This window comes from Struthio camelus, chromosome 2, assembly GCF_040807025.1.
Source record: "Struthio camelus isolate bStrCam1 chromosome 2, bStrCam1.hap1, whole genome shotgun sequence".
Lineage (NCBI taxonomy): Eukaryota > Metazoa > Chordata > Aves > Struthioniformes > Struthionidae > Struthio > Struthio camelus.
In genome coordinates this window covers 50,169,944-50,190,935 of record NC_090943.1, presented here as the reverse complement: position 1 = coordinate 50,190,935, position 20,992 = coordinate 50,169,944, and the positions used below count along the sequence as shown (strand labels likewise).

General features: G+C 42.4%; 1 protein-coding gene across 7 annotated transcripts in view; it reads right to left on the bottom strand.

Annotated features, from left to right (window-relative positions):
* Positions 1-20,992, bottom strand: part of TMEM108 (transmembrane protein 108) — a 169,725-nt gene that overhangs the window by 107,103 nt on the left and 41,630 nt on the right. The window contains exon 1 of one of the 7 annotated variants that reach the window (XM_068935616.1): positions 20,308-20,326. The exons of the other annotated variants lie outside the window; for them this stretch is intronic. The gene's annotated coding sequence lies outside the window, so the exon portion shown is untranslated. Of the gene's footprint in view, positions 1-20,307; positions 20,327-20,992 lie in introns of those variants that run through there. 7 annotated transcript variants of the gene reach the window in all.

The window sequence follows — 20,992 nt, the reverse complement described above, 5'->3', positions numbered from 1 at the left end:
CACACATATAGCGTGCCACATATAGCACACATCATTACATATGGCAATAGTCCCCATGCAGGTCAACCTCACACTTCAGTTTTAACCTTATGGGACTATTTTTAGGACTGTGAGGAAAGAGCCATTCCCATTCCAATGCCACACTAGACTTCACTTGTAACACCATCAACTGGGAACATCTTGTTTTGTCCATAAATTTACCCTTGACTCTTAAGCGATATCACTGTTACTCAGAGAAAGGATGGAACGTCAGGATTCAGCAAATTTCACCTTCTTGCAGTCTTCGGCTCTTAAGAATACACAGCCAGATCCCAGGCATATCTCATGAGTCTGACCTACATGCTAAGAGGAGCCAGTGAAAGAATTCGCACAAAGCTCCCAAGAAAGACAAAGGCAAGCCCCAAGAGCGCTCAGGTCTACCCCCCTGTTTGGATAAGGTTACTCCTTCAAAGTGATCCCAGGTTCCTCCCAGAGCTGGGAAAAAAAGCAGCATTCCTGCTCCCACTCCCTTTGCACAAGATCCCCCCTGCTTGAGCAGAGGCGTTGGACTAGATGATCTCCAGAGGTCCCTTCCAACCTTGGCCATTCTGTGATTCTGTGATCCTTCACGCTCCAGCTCCCAGGCTGACTATGATGGGAGCGAAGCAAACACTGCACAACAATACAGCCTAGGTTTTTTTGTTTCTATGTCTGTTTTACTAATGTAATGCTCCTAAAAAAGACCCACTGAGGGCATGGGATTTCAAAATCTATACAATATAATATATGAGGAACTAAAGCAGGTTTCTTTACTCTCCTTCGCTGTTCTCTCAGGTCTGACCTGCAGAGTCGAAGAGAGCTAAAACTCCATGTTTGGGTGCTTTTATGAGACAGACAATGTTTCAGGCCAGCTGTGATAACAACTGTTATGATTTGGACATCTGTTTGCTGAGGCTAGCACATTTGTTCCCGTACAAATGAAAGGGCCGAGAGAAGAAGCAAGTTTTTAATCATCACCATGGATTTTCTCTAGCAGTAGTACCCTGCTAAAAACTAAAATGACACAATCTATATTCTCATATGTTCTATAATTTTGGCTGTACAAAAAAAGTGTTTTTAGCTAACGACAACTTATCTCTTGAAGTAGGGAATAGTTTCCTAACCAAAGTTTCTGTGATTTCATCCTTTACTGAAAGCAGATGAATTTTGTAACACATCTCTGAAGGCAAAAAGGGGAGCTGATGTTGAGCAATAATTCTTATGAATGTCCCTAGGCATTAATTTCACAGTTTTCCGTGAGACAGCAACCTGACCATTCACCATGGACATACGGCATACGGCAGTTCACAATACCTGCATACGGCAGTTCACGGCAGTTCACAATACCTGACACTCTCCTGTTGTCAGAGTAACGTGTACCTGGCTCTTTGAGATTCTTCGTGGCATTTTTTTGGTTTAGAGTTGGTGTTTAGTTGGTGCCTGGATACACCCACAGAGATTTCTTTTCCTCCCTCACAATTTTCTTCATTACTTACATGTTAATTTACTTGTTATATTGAGAGCTCAGTTAAAAGCTCCAGGCCTTTCACTGAACAGCAGCTAAGAAAACCACATTCAGCAGGTTTATTAGAAATGCTATGCGAGCAGAACGGCCACCACCAATCCTCTACAGCGGGTATGGCAAGGGGGGTTCAGCCACAAAAGCCTTTGTGTTTGTGGAATGAAAGGGCTATTGCAGGTCATGAGCGACAACAGTAAATTCGTGTCCTCCCTGTAAAATCCCTTCTGGAATTAACTCTCCAGTCGGTTTCCACCAGGATGCTGCAGAGTCTCTCTGCTCATATAGACCGATGCGCTGTGAAGAACTCCACACTGCTGCTGTACTACTTAGGTTTTCTTCTTCGTGGACCAGGTGCCGATCACTACACACCATAGAAGCTAACAACTGTCCCTCGTCCAAAGCAAGTGCCCTTTGGTAAAGCAGAAGCGCCCCGTACCCAGGGCTGTCAAGCCAGGGCCATGCCCGAGTGCCGAGTTCAGAAGACGTACAGAATTATTTGAAGCGGCCAGGCTGCTCAGAGAAGCCACGTTTGTTTTTGTTTGTGCTTGCAAGTGCTCCCTCAGCCAAGCTGTGACACCTGAACATGAATACACTGCCACTCTGATGAGAGATGGAAAGATTCATGCGCGCTAAGTCCAGAGGGAAATCTCTGTAGATATTGTCTTTGAAAAGCTTAGAAATTAGCTTCTTTCAAACAGCTTTGGTGGTTGTTGCTATTCCTTAGCAACACAGCCGGCCTGCCGAGTGCGGCGGTCTTGTAAGGCATTCCAGAAATAACTTGCAGGGCTGGCGTTGTTCGGGCCAACAGGGCAAAGCAAGTCAGGTCGTTCGGTATGGGCTAGTGCCCTCCACCTGGTGACCACCTGCACACAAGTAGTCCAAGAAATAGCCACATGCACACACGTATGTGTGTGCATATGTGTGTGTGTGTGTGTGTGTGTGTGTGTGTGTGTGTGTATACATAAATATACACAGGTATATTTAAAAAGTGTTTACACAGGAAGATTTTTCACAACTCTTATGTGGGACATGGAGAGGAAGATGGAGGGGGAGAAAATAAACAGAGGCATTATTCCATCTCTAACAGAAAGTAGTGAGAGTCCTGCAGAAGCCCAAAGTGCCTTTCCCTCCCACCCATCTGCTACACCATGGCCAGGAGGAATTCATGTCCTTGTCTCCCAGCCAGCACCAGATCCACCTTCCCTCCTGACCCAGAGAGATTGCCCACAAGTGGAGACATTGCAGAGAGGAGCTTGCACCATGTTTCCACTTCCCTCCATCTTTATGATAGCGTGGAATCAGTAGCTCCAAAAATTGGTATGCTAAGGCGGAAACTCCCTTTTCACAGTGTTTGGAGACTTTCCGCCTCCCTTCCCAGGGCTTGCCAGGGAAGACAGGGTTTCCATATTAGCACATATTGCCAACAGTTTCCTGCAGGTGTAGACTAATCCATTCAGTTTTCCTTTCGAAGGAAATAACAACTAAATAAACAAATAACTCCTCAAAATGTAGTGTTAAGGGTAGGAAATTTCTTCTGTCAAGCACATTGGCAACATTTTGAATATTCTCCTGTTTGACACTGGGATAAGTAATCTGCACTTTAAATTTGCAGGAAAAATATTGAGACCACCCTCCTACCCAAACAACTCACTGAGGATGTAGAGAAAAGTGGCTCAAATCCTCGCCTGGCCTGATTCAACCAGCGGTTTGAGTCTATATCTCTGATTTCTCACGTGAGTGTCTGGATCATGAGGGTGCTGTATGTTCTGGAGAGGAACATTCCTCCCTTGTGACCAGAAATTCTGCCTCCCAGGTGAGAAACAGAGGTTAGACCAAATGGTTTTATTTCAGTAAAATAATGCTTTGCTTTCAATGCAACAGTATTTCCTGATACAGCCTGCTGCGCTCTGAACATCCAAGCTCGCTCTAATTTAAACCCAATAAGTCAAATCCCAAAGCCTTATGCCAACAGAAGTGCTGACTGCGCAAAACTTCACATGCAAGGACAAAATGACATCACCGGGGTAATGACTTGGCCATCAGCTAAATGGATGCAAACTCAAGACTATAGTAACCAAGAAGTATGGACAAGAATTGTGTAAATATGTTCAAAATTCAAGAGAACGTAGCTAGGACACCAATGAGCAGCATTTCATCAGTTCTAGCTAATGTCGCTGCCTGAGGTTTTTCTCTCAATTCTTCCTATGTAGCATGTGTGACACCACATGTGAATTCAAGGTCAAAACAGGGCAGAGCTTGGCTGAAAAATTAGCAAAATTTGACTTTCTAATTCATTTTAAAAAGGTATGAGATAAATTGTTCCCTCTCATCTTCAGCCCAGCAGAAGCGAGTGGAAAGCAAAGAGGGGCACAAATCACAGCTGTGCAAAGCTCAATACACAGGCCGGAGTGCTCCCTTTCTGCTGTAGTACAGACGGTACCTTAAAGGTGCGATCTAGCCTACCCCATACAAATCATTTCATCTTTAATTGTTCATGTTTGGCACTCCATAAAAGGGTTCTATACTTCAGTACCAATGAACCAATGCAAGGCATGCATGAATGCACCACTGGCGTGCATTCTGGGTAGATAAAAATCATCCAGCCTTCACCAATGTGCTTCACAACATGCCTCAGGCATGTTGGGTGGGCTATGATGCACGGTGAGTGTCCAAATTGCTATAGTCTGTCATATATTCTACATACCTCTTAGGGCTTCACTGCTGCCACATACTTCTGAGTGCCAACATCTGCCAGCACGACAATCCTTCAGGGGAGAGGTAACCGCGTAAAATATGGGGCCGTGTACTGGATGCACAGTCTCAGGTGCGTCGTAAATTCTGGCAGCCGTGAATCAGTTAACAAATGAATCACCATATAAATTAAAAGCTAGCTGCTAAAATCTCTTCATCTGACAACCTTCAATTACAAAGACTTGCTCCATTCACACCCAAATTAAATGTAAAAATCTGACTTTCAACTACTAATTAGCCGTCGAAGATACAGTTTGATTTCTGCTATGGCACATTGTACTTTCTGTTAATTGTTATTTACTCCCACTGTTTTAAAACCAATACTTGATATCTAGCGACGTTAAAGTATTTTTGAGATACCTTCAAAAACAAGTCACGGTTCAGACATCTCTTTGGAAAACAGACACTGTAATAAAAAAAAGACAGGCCTTTGTTTGGTGAAAATCAATGTATGTCTATCGAAGTCAATGGAGCCACACTGATTTTTATATATGCTGGAAATCTGCCCTAATACTGCTTACATCTTAAACAGCCAAATCAAGCAGACCCAAAAAGGTTTGCAAATGGTACCATTAATGATAGAAGGAAATAAAAATGGTAAAAAAAAAAAAAAAAAGAGAGAGAGGAAAGATAAAAATCTTTTTTTATCATTTAAGAATAAAAAAACACTAAAAGTTTTAATCTTTTGGTGACCTTTTTCTAGATTTAAGCTTTGCCAGTTAGTACCAAAAGGCAAAACCAGCAACAGTAAGAGAACCATATATTTATTATCTTGTATCGCACAGAGGGTAGTTAACATAAGTAGCATGAATGTCTCATAAAACCTACTTTGGTCTGCCCATTTATTCTTTGTCTTGTATATTTAGCTAAGCTAGTGCTGAGCATTCCCCTCCCTGTTAGTCAAAGATCTGTAAACAGGACTGCTTACTGTTTTAATCTGTGATATTTTTTATACCTGTGATAATTACAGAAAGCAACACACATTATACAAAAAGGAAATATAGAGAACTGCACTGGATCAGTTTCTTTTCTTACTAACACAGGATTTACAGGTATTTTAATTCACTTGCTTCAACTGAGTTACGGTTTTATGAGACCAGAATCAGGCTCTTCAATAACTGAAAATTATCAAGAGGGGAACATTTTTTTTTTTTAATTCTGAAGCTATATGGAGGTGATTCTGCAATGAAAGAATCAATATATTGCTTAAAATGAAAGCTGATCCACTTCAATAACACCAGATTGTAATACATACTAGCACATGATCTCAGAAGATTTGATACTATCAAATTGCTGAGTACATTAAATGCTAAAAAGCCATTGCAAAAGGAAAATGACCCTAAATGTTTAATTCTCGTTTTCATGCCACTGAACTGGAGTAGTTTTCCAATTCATTTTCCTAAGCTTGCATGTATATCCACAGAGGAGCCTGAGGCCAAACTGTATCCTTTTGTAAGTCTCTGGTATAATTGTTCCTGACTTCAGGAGGGTCAGATTTTGACTTCATATAATTTTGGGGCGTAAAATACTATTTCTGTCCACTGAAATCAATAGCATATCTTCTTGTGGTAGGCTCAGGCTTTAAATATAAACCAGACCATTAAATGCATATCAAAGCAAAGGATACAAGATTCCCTCTCCTTTTTTTCCATTTTGTGAGTTATAGCAATTTGAAGTGATGAAACCTGACCTGCCTCAAATGTCTCTTTTGGGACATGGCTTCAATCAAGGAAATTCAAATTAAAAGTTTATTGCAATCAATCTCTTTCTTCATACTGTAAGTTAATAATCAAAAATCAACTAACCTTTTTGGTTTCCACTTAAATGATGGCTACCAAGATTTGAAATACATTTATCAAAAACGGAAAACTAGTCTCTATCACTTTGGGAAAACAAATATAGTGTTTAAGAGGTTACACTTAACCTACAATACAACAGCCATTAAGATGTCTAAACTGAAAGCAAAGGAGATTTTAAAACTAATGGAAATACAATCAGTATGTTTTGCATCCAGTAGGATTCTGCTACAGTGTTCCAGTCTGCTCCTGTCCCAAAAGCTCAGTCTTCTCAAGGAAAGCTTTGATCTAAGTGTACATTGCTAAGTAGTTTCAAGTATTAACGAATTCATAACCAAGCAATGTGCTTCCTCTCATCTAATTCCACATGCTGTACGGGTCTTCAGCAAATCAAGTGTTATCTGTCTGGCAAACAGCACCATGGTTATTTGGAACATTTAATGCAGCAGTTTTCTAGCAATTTAGTAGTGTTTTCAGTCAGGGTAATATAATAGTGAAAATACTGGTACTGTGCAGTTACCACAGAGACAGCTTTCGGGTACGACAGGAAAGAAAAGAACCCCATCCAGCAGCGCTGGCAAGCATAAAATACACTGCTTACTACCAAGCTGACATGTATTAACAGCTGTAAATGAGTTGCAACTGCAAACCTTATATTCAGCTGTGGTGGGACATCTTGTGAACTTTCATACCTGCCACACCTGTTGATCACGAAGCACAATCATTTATTCTGTTTCATTCAGATAGCAGCAGTAATAAACATTGCTACTCAGAACGTATTTATGTCCTGCACCATCTTGGCACATTTTAGTTAAGAGCGCATGAAGTGAAGAAGACAAAACAGCTTCTCCATCCCTTTACAGACCCTGGTGGGTGCGTTTCTCCACAAATATGGGAAAGGAAAACAAACCACAGAGTTCATATGGATGACACGTCTCCAAAGGCCTACAGTTACTGAAGGATGAAGCAACGATTCTTTCTTGCCAAGTGGTTGCCCACCTCCTGGTGTGTGGTCCTGATTGCACCCTCCCCAGATGTGTGCACTTAGGGACTACCAAAACAACAGTTGCCATCAACATCGTTGCCAAAGCTGGTGTTGAGCATGGAGTCCTCTGCCCAGGAGCAGAGATGCATGAAGGTGTGAGCTGGACCCAGGGAGCGAGTTGCTTTAATACATCCTGGAGACTGGAGCACGAGATGCAGACAAGAAGGCCCCAGATCGGGTCCTGAACAACTTTGATGGTGTGTGCACCTATACGCTGTCAGAACAGCAGGCTTTTGACATCCAATTTATTCAGGGTCTTCTGAATGACCTGGCTTGGTCGTCACTGGTTATGTCCATTTAGCAAGCAGCGCGCCCCCAAGGGGGATCATTTTGTAGAATGAACAATGGTGCTTATGACCTAGCAACCACTATGTGCATGCTTCAGGGTGCCTTCCCCAGGGCTAGCTTTGGCTTAGTTTCCCATGGACTGAGCAACAATTAGCAGTTGGATGTGTCAGGTGCATATTTTGGTTTAATTTCATCCTAAAGGAATCCAATCCAGGAGCTCCAGGACTATGAACCAAAGCATAAAAAGTGCAGACAACTGGGGCATTCACATTCCTAAAAGCACATTCCTAATCCAAAGTAAAATGCTAATGCAGATGTACCCGCTGTTGGTTAGTTTTCTCTTTCAGTGATGCCGATCACTAAACTTCGGGATGTGAGGTGATGACAGAAGCGTGGCCAAGCGAGGCGTTTCCAGTCGGGCTGGGAGGGCTGGCACTCCACCTTCGGCATCGCGTGAGTAAGGTGGCTCTGAGTTTGTGCAATGACTGACATTTCCAAGAGTACCACAATAACGGCAATTTTCCCAAAACCGTAAATAAATATTTTACTCCTGATATAACCCAGTAAGCATAAGTAAATTAAGGTAATTATACTAAACAAACACTGAACTGAGAACTGTAGAGCGTGCAGAGTAGGAGACCCTGCCGTATTTGCTGCCACTGGCTAAGAAACAGTTGCAACCGTTCTCTCCTTTGTTTTTCAGGTATAGGCAAGGGACATAGATGGTGCTCACAATAGACACTACTTCTCAAAAAAATTTCCTTGTCATGCATAAGGCATGCAAAGCAGAATACATATGAACAAATAACTGAAAGAAGTACTTTAACAAAATATTTGGATATTCTATGCTAAAACAATACGCCCTAGACTGCAGCTCTTTAGTATCCTCACAAAGCCACTAACGCAAGGACAACAAGACTGGGCCTTAGGATAAGCTATGCAGCTAAATTTAAATTCTCAGAAACACTTTTATGGAAGAAGTGAGGAGGACAGTTAATAGCAGAGCAGTGCAGCACAGAAGATGCAAATAACACAGCTTTTTAAATGCCTGATCGTAACTTGCTGTGGCATGAATCCACTGGAAGGAGGCCTGCATATTCCCTGCCAGCCGCTCTGCGTAATAGTCATCTTTGACCTCTGAGACACATGGAAATGCTTGCTAGGTGACTGACTTCTCCAATATCGAATTGCCATTAGACTTCAAAGCTCTCAAAAAACCTAAAAGTTCTTTCCCAAGGAGCTAGCAGGGATCTTGTCACTTTTCAGAAACACTCTCTTCTCTCATTAAGTGACACTTCAGTTGCTAAAAACTACACTGATGTAACAGCGGTACTTCCTGAACTGAGATGCTGATCAACTACATTAGCCCATTGCTTGCTTGAGGTGTCCTGCAAGAAGGAAAAAAAAAAGAAAGAGAAAAAAAGAAAAAATACCCCAGACGCCACACTTCTCACAGGGAAACTGTCACTCCTGAGACACTTTTTCATAATAGCCCCATTAAAGCAGGATTTGGTGTGCTGTTTTGGTTTTTCCTGATAGTCACCGACATTTCAGTTGATCAGCTACAGTTCATGTGTTTGCAACCCCAGTTCTCTCAAAGACACTGTGACTTCTAAAGTAACCTACGGTCATTGCCTTCTTGGAGACCTCTCTGAGATGCAAGAGTCATATTGACTCCTACATGTTCTAGCCAGGATGAAAAAAAAAACCTGTCACTAAACAGTGTATTGGCAAAGCAACTCTGCCTTTCTGTGCCCTTCTTCCTGACTTTCATTGATTTGTGGCACAAATTAAATACTGTGCAAATAAAAGCACCTGCAAATGTGAAATTTTTATTTTTCAGCATTGATTAGAAGACTATGGAGAGGAAAAAAAAGAACATCTATAATACAGCTGCAGCTGATCGATTATTATATATCATGTATGCTCTGTAAGGACCCTTGCATTGCTCCTTAGCCACTCTGAATATTGGGGAGCGCTGTTTACTTGATACATTCTCCTCATTTTTCAGAAAAACACAGTAATGGGCAAATGGGACAGACTCATTACGTGGAAAATAACTCCAGTATAACTGCAGTTAGCTCCTTCCTTCCAAAGACATATGCTTTAACCCTCACACAGGTGTCTCCAAGGCCAGTTTTTTTTGAGCCAGTAAAGCTATTTACGTTTTTCTGGTGACTTTAAGCACCTTATAACCAATTTTCACCCTCCCCATTTTACCATCCATCCTCTAGGATTCCAGTGTAAGGACTGCAAGAAATTTTGCCAATGCTGCCCTGCTACTGGAAAGGTTTGCTGGAGCCCAGTGATTGCTTTATACCTGGAGCAGGAGGCTACACTAACTTCGCACCAGGACAGCCTGCTAACACTGCTCTGCCACGGAGGTGATCTGACTTCATACTTCTTCTTTACCCCTGCATTACGAGGAAGGACATGAACTGACCATCCAGAATCACTCAATGACAATCCAGGTCTTAAGGTATGTGAAACAACAAAATTACCCACATCTTACGACTTTATGGAGCTGAAACGAAATGGCTGCTCTTCACAGGTACTGTCTGCAGTATCCAAGCGTTATGCCAGTGAATAAGCTTATCTCTTATTCATTTCACTGGCAGACCATCTGACACTGCAAAATACAGTTTTCCATGCCAATCATCAACATATGTATATGAACTAGTAGAATAAATTTCATCACTACGCTGCGACTACCGTTCCAGCATACTTAACTGAATAAAGCACCATTTACATACAGAGCCCAAATTTAATAGTGTGAGTCTTATTTATAAAGGAATGATTTTAGGGCTCCCTTCCTCTAGGGCAATAAGTTGAACCCTCTCAACTCCCATTAGAGCCCAAAGGAGTTGAAGGAGCTCCCTAAAAACCCAAACCTTCAAAGTATTATTCCAAATGTTCAGAGTGAAAAAGGAACTCATGCAGTTTGGTTTAGTGAAATGCTCTCAAGAGACAACCCTTCTTGGTCCTCTTGTGATGCTCATTCAGCCTTTACTCATTTTACGACAGGGAAGAAAGAAAAAAACCCCTATTCTCTGCCATTTTTACATGAGTATTGCATGTCATCTCCTAGCTTGACAGACTGGTGGCAAGCACAGTCAGCAAGAATGTTAATCACTCACAACTGCTGATGGCAACCTGCCTCGCAAATTTGCAGGGAAAAGTCGAAAAGGAGACAAGAGGTTCAACTGTGTTGTTTTCCGGTCCTATCCACACAGGGTAACACCTATTAAAAATTATCTTGCTGATATACAAACACAGAAGAAAAGAACTGGCTGTCAGTGTGTTCCCATGCCTCCCACGGTTAGGAGGACAGATTCCTGGGAACGACCGCAGCCCATGCAAAATGCTCATCTTGTTAACAAGCATATGTATACGTATATGATTTCAACAACATGAATATGTAAGCAGCCAAGACAGAAAGTCTTTTCGAGGTACTTGCCTGTGATATATCCGAGGTTCTCTGCGGACTATCTATGGCTTCAGCCCCAAGCTGGCATGCGGGGCCAGTGGGGCTCATCCCCCCATTACAAGTTTAATCTCCTCCTAGTCATCTGGGCAGTTGTAAAAATATGCCAGTTACTCCCTACTCGTGTTTTGGAAAAAAGCCCAGCAGATTACAACAACAAAAAAATTAAATTACCTGTTCTGTACGTCCACTTTACAGCATACCCACAGTGCCCTTTACCGGCCTGCATTACAGCAAGAAACACTAAAATCAAGCAGCTTTCACTATTGTCCGGCAGATGCCTAGGTTTCATTACTCTTCAGGAAAACAAGAAAAGCCTTGCTCTGGACTCGTAAGTCGCGTTGCTTTTTCTGTCATGTTGTGCTCTAGCTGGGGTATAGCTCTCTGCAACATAGGAAGAACACATCTGAACTATTACATGGTATTTACTAAAGCATATTAACTGCAGACTCGTAGCTCATAAAGACAGTACAGCAAGCCCGGCGGATCTATCAGAGGGTCTAAAATGTTCTCGGACGCAGGGTACCATCCCCCAAACACCACGCTCATACGCCATCTATTTTTGATGATGCTGCTAGTTACTTCTTCCTCCTCCTTTCCCTGTGGTGCCTCCTTCCAACTCAACATACTGCAGATGTCAGTGATAAGCCTGAGTCACATTTGGGTGGAAACAATGCTGAAACAAAATAAATGTAACAGGTCAAAACTGACAAGCGAAGGAGGAGAACGTAAACAGCAGCTGTCGGCTGACTTCTGAAAACTGTTCAACAGCTCCGCTGAAGTCAGAGCATTCGCACCTTACACACAGACGCACACGCTTTCATGGGTCTAGACTGAAAAATTTTCAGTCACATCCTCTTGGGGAGGATTTGACTACACAAATAAACAAAACAACAGTCGTTCAAACTACCAGGTTATGCCTCTGTAAATCCATTGCCCTAAAGCTCACGACTAGCCTTCTTTCTGCAATTCAGCTGCCAGCACAAGGCCAACAATCACATCAATGCTCTAAGGTCATGACAGCTAAAATTAAGCATCCCACGTGTGCTTCTGGAGTGTTGTAGTGACAACTCACCTCTTTTTACACGCACCAGGATACACATGCTTCATACCACTGAAGATCTCTTTATAATAGATGCGGGAGAAGAGGGTCTGAGCGTTCTCAGGGTAAGAAGTACACGGATCAGGCCCAAATTTAGGAAATGTCCTGAAAATCTATCCCACACTAACCCACCCCACAGCACCTAATTGTAACGGACTTTCTTATAATAATTCCAACAACAGAAAGGGTGAACTACAACCTGGCTGGCTTTATTTAGAAAAGCTTGAAGATGATGTATTGAATACTATCTAACTAAGAAGCCAAAAGAAAAGTGGAGTGGCGAGGCATAAAGCACAATAAACATCTAGTGGTATTTCTTAAGTCTATTTATGGAGCAAGGGGTTTAGCATAGTTTGCGATATTGGGAATTGAACGAACAGCAGAGTGTGTATTTCTGGATGCCCTTCTGGACTTAGCACAATGTCACTTGTTTTTTAAGGGACCAAACTTAATGACCATTTCAATCTTACATCCTTCGTAAAGAAAAAAATTGGGCCCTCAATTAGCTTGAGAAAAGTATGAAATAACTTCCTTTCAGTGGTTCCGGACTTCCACAAGACCAGAAACTAAGCTGGTCCAGAAAACCATAACGGTAATGCATGTATTTATCCAATGAAAATAGGCTTGTTCAAAGCCCTTGATACAAATAGCTCAGATCTTCAGGGCATGGGGGGACACGTGGCATTTGCATGCTAATTCAGGACTGCTGCTGTGTCACATCCCCTGCTCTGTGCCGTTGCAGAGTGCAAGAGTAGAGGGGAGCGAAGGAAAACCCAGTGCAGCTGTACTGCAGTTGCAAATCATTCCCAGACAGAAGGGGGACAGATTCGCAGCAGTGCACAGCTCACACAAACCCTCTTATTAACAAAGAACTAGACGGCCATTGTGCAGCATTCCTACAAGCACACTATACCTAAAACTTCAGTACAGGTCAATTAAACGGGTTGCTCCAAGAGTTGCATCTGTTAACCAATATTTGTACCGATTTACACTCCAAATCTGGTCTTTTTTTTTCCCCCTCCTCGCAGGTCCACCACAAGGTGCCTTCAGATAGCGTAGCACTTACAGAGTTGAATCTCAAAGCATGATTTTAACCAGCAAATCAAGAACCCAGTGTTTACATTAGGTCTTTATGGATGCTTTTATTCAATGAAGATGTTCAACCTAGAGGACTCATCTGTTATAAAAATAGACAAACATGAATACCCTTGGGAGGCTGGGGGAAACTACAGCCATTAAGCAGACAATTTGCAAGATACAGAGACCAAATGAATGCTGTAACGGGAACAGGAATTACTCTTCCTTTTGTTGGTTTTTATGCCATTCCTGCTCAGCTTCCATCAAAATGATTTTGATGATGTAATTAAAAATCACAGGTTCTTAAAGGGCTCAGAATATCTCAGGGCAACTAGTCTTAGCAAGGGCCAAGTTAGCTTGCTGCAAGATGGGTACTTCTACAATACAAACAATAAAAGTGACAGTGGGGTTGATGGAACAAACAGCAGTTCCAGAAAATCTCTGAAGCAATTCATGTTTAATTTAAGAATTTGGACAGCAAGTTTAACATTTGATTAAATCTGAATTTCCTAATTAAACAACATAAAGAGCATTAAATTAAAAACACCATTATACCTTGCCTGTGACATAACAACTCCCAGTACCTCCCTGGCTGATGTAAGGTATTAGTGGTTGATCAGAAGTACAGATAAAGCTCAGAGGCAGCTCTCCCCAGACTGATTAAATGCAGGTGCTTTTTGCATCTTGTTCTCAGATTTTGCACAAACCTATCATGCAGCACAGCTGAGACCCATTTCACTACTGTTCTGCAGCTCTGCTCTTTCCAAATTAGCTCGCTGATCACTCCAGAAGCAAAGGTGTTCGCCTTGGGTTTTTGCTTCCTAACATTCTGCCGCAGCTGAATTTTGCATTTGGTCTGTGAGCAACTATTTGAAAACGTATGCAAGCGCTCACCAATGCTCCTACAACAGCAACGTCTAGTAGCAGATGCCCAGCATCTCAAACGATACGGCTTTCAAGCCGGCACTGGGGAAGCCAACAGACAGGTGTTCCTACTCCTTCGTGCTGCCAAGTCGGCCCCATTAAGGCAACGAGGCTGAAGGCCATCACTGCAACAGTCAAAACTTAATCTCCAAATGTGTCTCTGTTCTAAATATCCCTCACCAGCTGGTTACTACTTGTCCCCTGATGGTGTCTCGGCATACTCCCCCCTCCAAAAAAGCTATCAGCCTCCTTTGATGTGGCGTGAAAGGCCAAGTCTGTTCCTTCCTCAGTGTGTGGCCACACAGTCTGCTTAGGAAAATGTCACAGAGTGCCAAAAAGAATGGCTTGACAGATCATTTTTCCATGCTGGGCTGGGAAAAACTCTACCACAGTCAAAGCTGACGTTTTGCCTTTTGCCATCTAGCCCACAAAAACTTTCAGGTGGAGCAGAAGCAGCCTTACTGCCCTCTTCATCTGCCCCTGCAATTGCCAAAATGCATCAGTTCAAGTCCTCTGCCACTGCCAGTTGAGCGCAGCTCGATGGATTCAGGAGAGAATTGAGCCAAGGTAGGGTTTTTCATAGTCCCACCTCTAGCATTGGTTCTGCAAACGCGTTATCTGAATTGTGTGCACAAGATGGGTCAACCTCTTCTGAGATTTGCATTGGGATTTGTAACAGATAAGCCATGTTTTATCAGATGAGCAGCTTCTTCCTTCAAAGGCACAAAAGTTTCTTGGCTTTTTTTTTTTCTTTCTTTCTTTTTTTTAACCTATAGGTTTAACTGTGCTTTTGTAACTCTCCTGCTGCAGTGTCAGCATTTGATGTGGAAAAATATCTAGACGTGGGCTTAATTTAAACTTAATGTTTGAGTTTGTTGCATATTTCACTGATTTTCCTGAAAACATTCAGTCCTGAATTAGGTAGTAATAACTGCCAGCATATGAACATAGAAAAGTGAGCAGGGAGAACAAGCACCAAACTTGGGTTACGTACACAGCTTCTATCACTGGGTACCCAAATCAACATTTGGCCTGTTTTGTTCCTACTTATCCAAGCAGTGATTGAGGGTATTTGTAGGGCAGTTGATGGATTCCCTTTGGTTTTGCATGCAAGTAACTGAGAATTAAACGTTGTCCTAAGTGAGCCTGCAAAGGCAAAACTTGAGTGCTAAAAAGAGATAATCCAAGAATGAAACGGTTCACTGTGTCAAAATAACAACAACTCTTATATGCTTAGCTATGTTGCTAAGATATGTGTAAAGAATTAAGAGGGGACAAAAGCTAATGCGTTTTATGATTTTTTTTGTTCACTTTTTGCATATTACTACTCAGCACAAGGCTGTTTCCTCATCTACTAGTATAATGTTAGTTAGATGTGAGTTTCCAGTCTATCAGAGTTAAATTTTATTTAGAAATCCTAAAGAGGAAGGATTGTCTTTTGATCACAGTAGTGTACTGGGACTGAAGAAATCTAGGCTCAGCTCCCAACTCGGACAGAAATTTCTTTCTGACATTTGGCAAAATGCTTTTATTTCTTCCGCACTTCTGAAAGCAGTGATATTGCTCTGTTGTCCCATCTGAATAGTGATACCTCATCTGAAAACAGAGATACTGTTTCCTTTTGCTACACGTTGTCTTGCCTGTTTATCCTGTAGTCTCTGCAGAACAGGGACTCTTCCCTGCTTGATATAACAGGCATAGTGCAGACATAGCTCAGAACCTTTAGATGCTACTGGAATACTAATATTAATTCAACTATTACTACTAATAAATCTAAATTACTGGGAGATAATCCATGAAAGGTCTGAAATCAAATCCTACAGCCGTTGTACTGACAAAACTCTTCCTGCTGTCAGGATTTCATGATTCAGCTGTAAATAAGGACAACCAAGCCTGTAAAGCCTTTACAGTAACAAATGTAGAGCTGGAGCCCAATTCTGCAACACATCCTTAAGAACAAAGAGATATAAAAACCTACCTGACTGACAAATTCAGGCTTTCCCTAATTCAGACCAGAGGGCTCCATATGAAGGCAACTGCAAAGGAGGGAGCCTAATTTATCCTATATTAAGATTCAAATTGTTCAAAGCTAGACTATCACCGATTTCGCTCCACTCTACAGGAGAGCATGGGCTATGATTTAATTGGCCAATTATTTATCACTGATGATGAGACCCTAGTGAGACTGCTGTGCCTCATACATGAAGCAGTGGTTGTGGTAATAGAAGAAATGTGTAAGTCAGAATCAGAAGGGTACATGCACCATTTGCAAAGCTGACAGCCTTAATGGGTTTGGAATGATGAATATATTGGCATTTTGTTACTTGTCACAAGCTAATAGAAAGCCCTATTAAAGTTATGGAAATTCTTTGTTTGTTTGATAAATACAGGATGATCCATATTCGTTCTTGCTGCAGGACGAATAAAACACCTATATATTTACCACTTAGCTGATTTTTTTTCTGGCTAATGTTTTACATAGAGAGTTTGGATATTTATCTCTCCAAATGCCCAGCTACATGCCCCAGGTTTTTCTCAATGTATAGAGTGAAATCAAATCTCCCTTAGACTTCAGAGCCAAGCCATACCGAGGATGCTGCCATATGCGGCACAGAGTGAGTTCTCGTCCACCATCGTTTTCTGGGTGCCTAGCACTTAGGGACAAATTTACTGATGTATTGATGAATGAAAAACCCCACGGCTGACACTTTCTTTCTGTCAGTCCTACACCCCCTATATGCAGTTTAGCCTAGACAGAGGTCCTTGTGCCAGTACCCTTATCGCGCTGAAAGGCCTTGTCTGAGCCCAGCTTTGCTGGCATGCCATGAGAAAAGCAGGTGACACAAAAAAGAACAGAAAGAGCATAGGAGCATATGTGCCTGTCCACGCACAAGCAGTCACATGCTTTAACATACCCTTTTGAACAATATGTTCATACCGTATGTGCTGATATTGTTTGTGGCAAAATGTATTGTCTGTTCCATCCACTCCCCAAACCTTTTGTCTTCATTTCTATGCCCGTTCCATTTAACTGTTTTCCCAGGAATGAGAACATTTCTGTCTCTTATATTGTACATTACAACTGCCAAGCATTTCAGGCTCCATTAGGAGTTCATTGCTCATGCAGCTTCAGGGTAAATAGCACAACTGAATACTGTACGGAAAACAAGACATGAGCCTCTGCTCTTTGTGCTATAGAAAGAGGTAACCTAACTGCACAAGGCCACCAAGCTAGTGTGAGATTTATGCTAACCTTTGTAGTTTCCTTTTTCCATTCGCGGTGCCTATTTTGGGTGAAGAATAAGAAGATATCATCCTTTCTAAACCCAAAGGGAAGAATCTGCAAGGATAAGGAGCTCTGTTGCTTCATCACTGAAATAGAGCTTGGGGACTCAGTGGACACAGTAACTTACGTCAGCACCCTGGAAAGCAAAGGGGGACAATTGAGGCTGTGACTTACCTTATTTCTGACACGGTATAGCCACATGCTCCTTCATTAAAGGCAAAATACAATGATAGCCTTTAACATTTTGGGGATCCACAATGTAAGCGTAGATGGAACCATCAGATGGTCCTGGGGAGGATGATGTTTAGGGTTTTGGATGAAGCAGATGATGAATTTGTCCATAACTCACTTCCAACGAAAACGAGGCACAGGAGGCAAACTACCTCCCAAGGCAAACTGCTACAGAAGGAAAGCTTTCCCGTGGAAGAGCCCCAAAGAGATGTGGGGGTCTCTAGACAGAGATATGCAAAAGATGTCAAGTGAAATGAGTCTTTTAACCAGTCACCTTGCTCAGTGCAAGGAGAACGCCTGAAAACTTAACACGTGTTAGGTTAGAAGTGATCCTTGTGTTGCTGCAGCTGGCTTGCCATCTGCCAGCACGCACTCTCATCGACTGTGCAAGAGGAGGAGGCCCCTGGGCCCAACAAAGCGGCAGCATTCGAGGCCTAGCATCTTTGCTTAAGTAAACTGCTATAGCTCCACTCCAAAGGCATTCAGGAAGGTGCATCGGGCTATGCAGGTTCATATTAACTTGGGTTGCTGTTGGGTTTCTTTTTTAAATGAAACACAGAGCCCGATTTAAAGTCCACCGCATTCAACAGAAGATCTCAATGGGCCTTGGAGCAGGCTCTTAATCACAAAACACATCTTGAAACTCACAAAAATAAATGACAAGTGTTGCGCTTATGGGATTTCCACATTATCAAACTATTAAGGTGAAGTGGTGTCTAGGGAGGTGGCATTTGAAAATTGCATACTGTTACTGCTTTTAAAAATTTGTGCTGCTACTGTGCAGGGTATGAATCTTATTACACTAGATAGTATTCCTGCATATAAATGAAAGTAGAAAGAAACCACTGAGAGGAATCAATGAGCTGAATGGAATTTTTTTCTTCTTAATCATGTTCCAATTTGGTATTATCTGAAAGTTATTCTTGTCTTTTTCTTTCTATTATCCTCAAGTGCCTGAAATTCTCTTTCATGGAAGACAGCTGCATCCTACTCAAGTTGACAAGCCCTGGAAAAATGCTTCTGACAACCAAACCCTAGAAAGATGCATCTGCAGCGGCTTCTTTCAGGGTAAAAGGAATCAATGCAGCTAGATACAAGCGCTTGATCAGCTGCTGCTTTCTGCCACTTTGATGGCTGCTTGCAAGGTGACTTAGCCTGTAGGCATGCCAGAGAGGTCTCCAATCTTGTCAGATCTCATAAGCAAAGCGGGACTGGAATTGGTCCGTGTTTGGATGGAAAACTCAATTTTGCATGAGAGAGTGTTGGTGATTCAATAGATGGCAGTCTTACCCCAGAGTCAGGACTGAATAGACAAACGAGTGTGATATTATGGGCAGTCTGCTGCTGGAAGTGCCAAGTTTTAGAGGTGCAAAAATCAGGCACCAGGCTGAGAAAGCCCTAAGGTACTTTTTGCAAGAACATGACCAACTGTTACTTTTTTACTGAGAAATGACGTTCTGCCAGCCTCTTGACTTTCTTTTGTAGTTTCAAAGGGATACTCATATGAAACCATGGCATACTGTTTAAACTCTCCTGTCTCCCACTCTAGAGATAAAAGTGACCTGATATCTGCATGAGAGGCCAGAATTTTATCCTGTAAGCCACTGTCCAATTCACTGCATACAGTGTAAAATGTGCAGCAGATCCTACAAGGGTTACATTGGAGTCTGGATTTTCTTAACTTTTGGTGTTGAATAGTTCTCACATTACACAGCTAAAAGAGGTTAAGCTGGAGCTTTGAGTATATAACCAAGCAGAGGTTGAAGAATTTCACTTAGGTCCCTGTAAGATTTAGTTCTTGGGTCTGTGAGAAAGTGCCTACTCCTGAACAGGTAGGGAGATCGAGAGCTTCACCTCTTGCCACTTCATGCACCAATTGGCCAGCCAGCAGAGCTGAACCAGTGTTAGCCATGAGCTGCTGGGACCAGTGGCAATGCTCTAGGCTCAGCCATTCATGTCAGAAGTGAAGGTACCTCAAATGTATCTCCAACTGTTCTACCTTTGCTGGCCAAACATAATGCATTAGCTCAAGGGTTTGAGGAATCTGTCCTTGTTGCTAATACACTATTTCCAGCCTTATTGTCCTAACCATTAGCTGACAATGCCTGTGGGCTGCTTTCCCACAGTACCTACTAAAACTGTGGGGGGAGCTTGGGGGCAACTGTGTCTTTAAAATATTCTGTGCAAAAAGGTAACCACAGAAACCTAAATTTTAAAAAGTAAGCTCCTTATCTGAAGCTGTTATAGAGCTAAATGAGAAAAACACAGTGCTGAAGTAGCCCATGGCCAATAGCAGTCACCAGGGAGACAAAACCCAAAGACACTGTGTCTTTTTCAGCTATGAGCTGAAAAAGGCACAGATGAAATGCAGTGAAGCCTCCCTGAGGCCTAGGAAGAAGGCTGGTTTGGGAAAGAAGGCCCGTGTATTGTACTTCAGTGGGCATATGACTTTTGTTTCATGACAGTAAAACATTATTTGTTAATGCTAGCGATCTGTTATAAAAGTCAGATCATGAGGTGCCTGTTCTAAACTGGAATTTAGCTTACTTGTAAGCTAGGCTACCATGACTTGCAATGAAAGAGTGGTGACTGTTTTTTGCAAATTTACTCAAGTATGTAAATACAGGGATCTGGATTCACAGTTATTCCCTGTTCTCATTTGAGGCAGGAGAAGACAACAGGACTGGGTTAAATATGTCTAAACTGCCTCCCTGCTCCTTTAAACCTAGCAGAAATAGAGTGGCATAACTTTAGAGTAGGATATGAACTACTCTAAATCATACCTGTTTGTGAGTCCTCTGTTATTGCTTTCACCAGGCAAGGACGACCACAGAGGTGCGTGATGATGTGCGGTGTGCCCCAGCACAAAAGCACTCAAAAACATGCTCAAAAACAAAGCAGGAATCGAGTTGCACAGCGCTTCTACTGCTGGCCTTCACCACCCACAGATCCAGCTGTGCGAAGGAACAGGTAGGAGGACAAATACATGTTGATGTTTAGCTTTCTCCCGGATCCTCTGGTGTATTCCTGTTAATTTTTAACCAGGCTGCTGGGTAATTAATCTTCTGTCTGAGCGGCCAGGTATATTTTTCTTCCTTCATTCTTTGGCCTTCCTGTTTACTCCAGTATCTCACCCCACTGCAAAAACATCTGTAACTTCCCTCTCACTAGCCTCACCTAAGACTACCTCCCTATCAGTAGACATTCCCTCCCTTTCGAAATAAGGCTCATCAAATTTTGACACATCTGGGTCTGGGCTGCTACTGACCATTTCTGGCCCCGCAGGTAATTATCTGCCCTGGACTCCAGTGGCTGAGAGCCTGCACCACACCGGCAACATCACAGCGCTCAGTAATGTTTCTGCAGTGATTTGGCACTATTGGCCATGGACATCTCCAAGGCCAATAGAGGGGCATGAACAGCAATGAATTTTTGCCTCATCACCGTCACGCGCACACATGGCAGGCA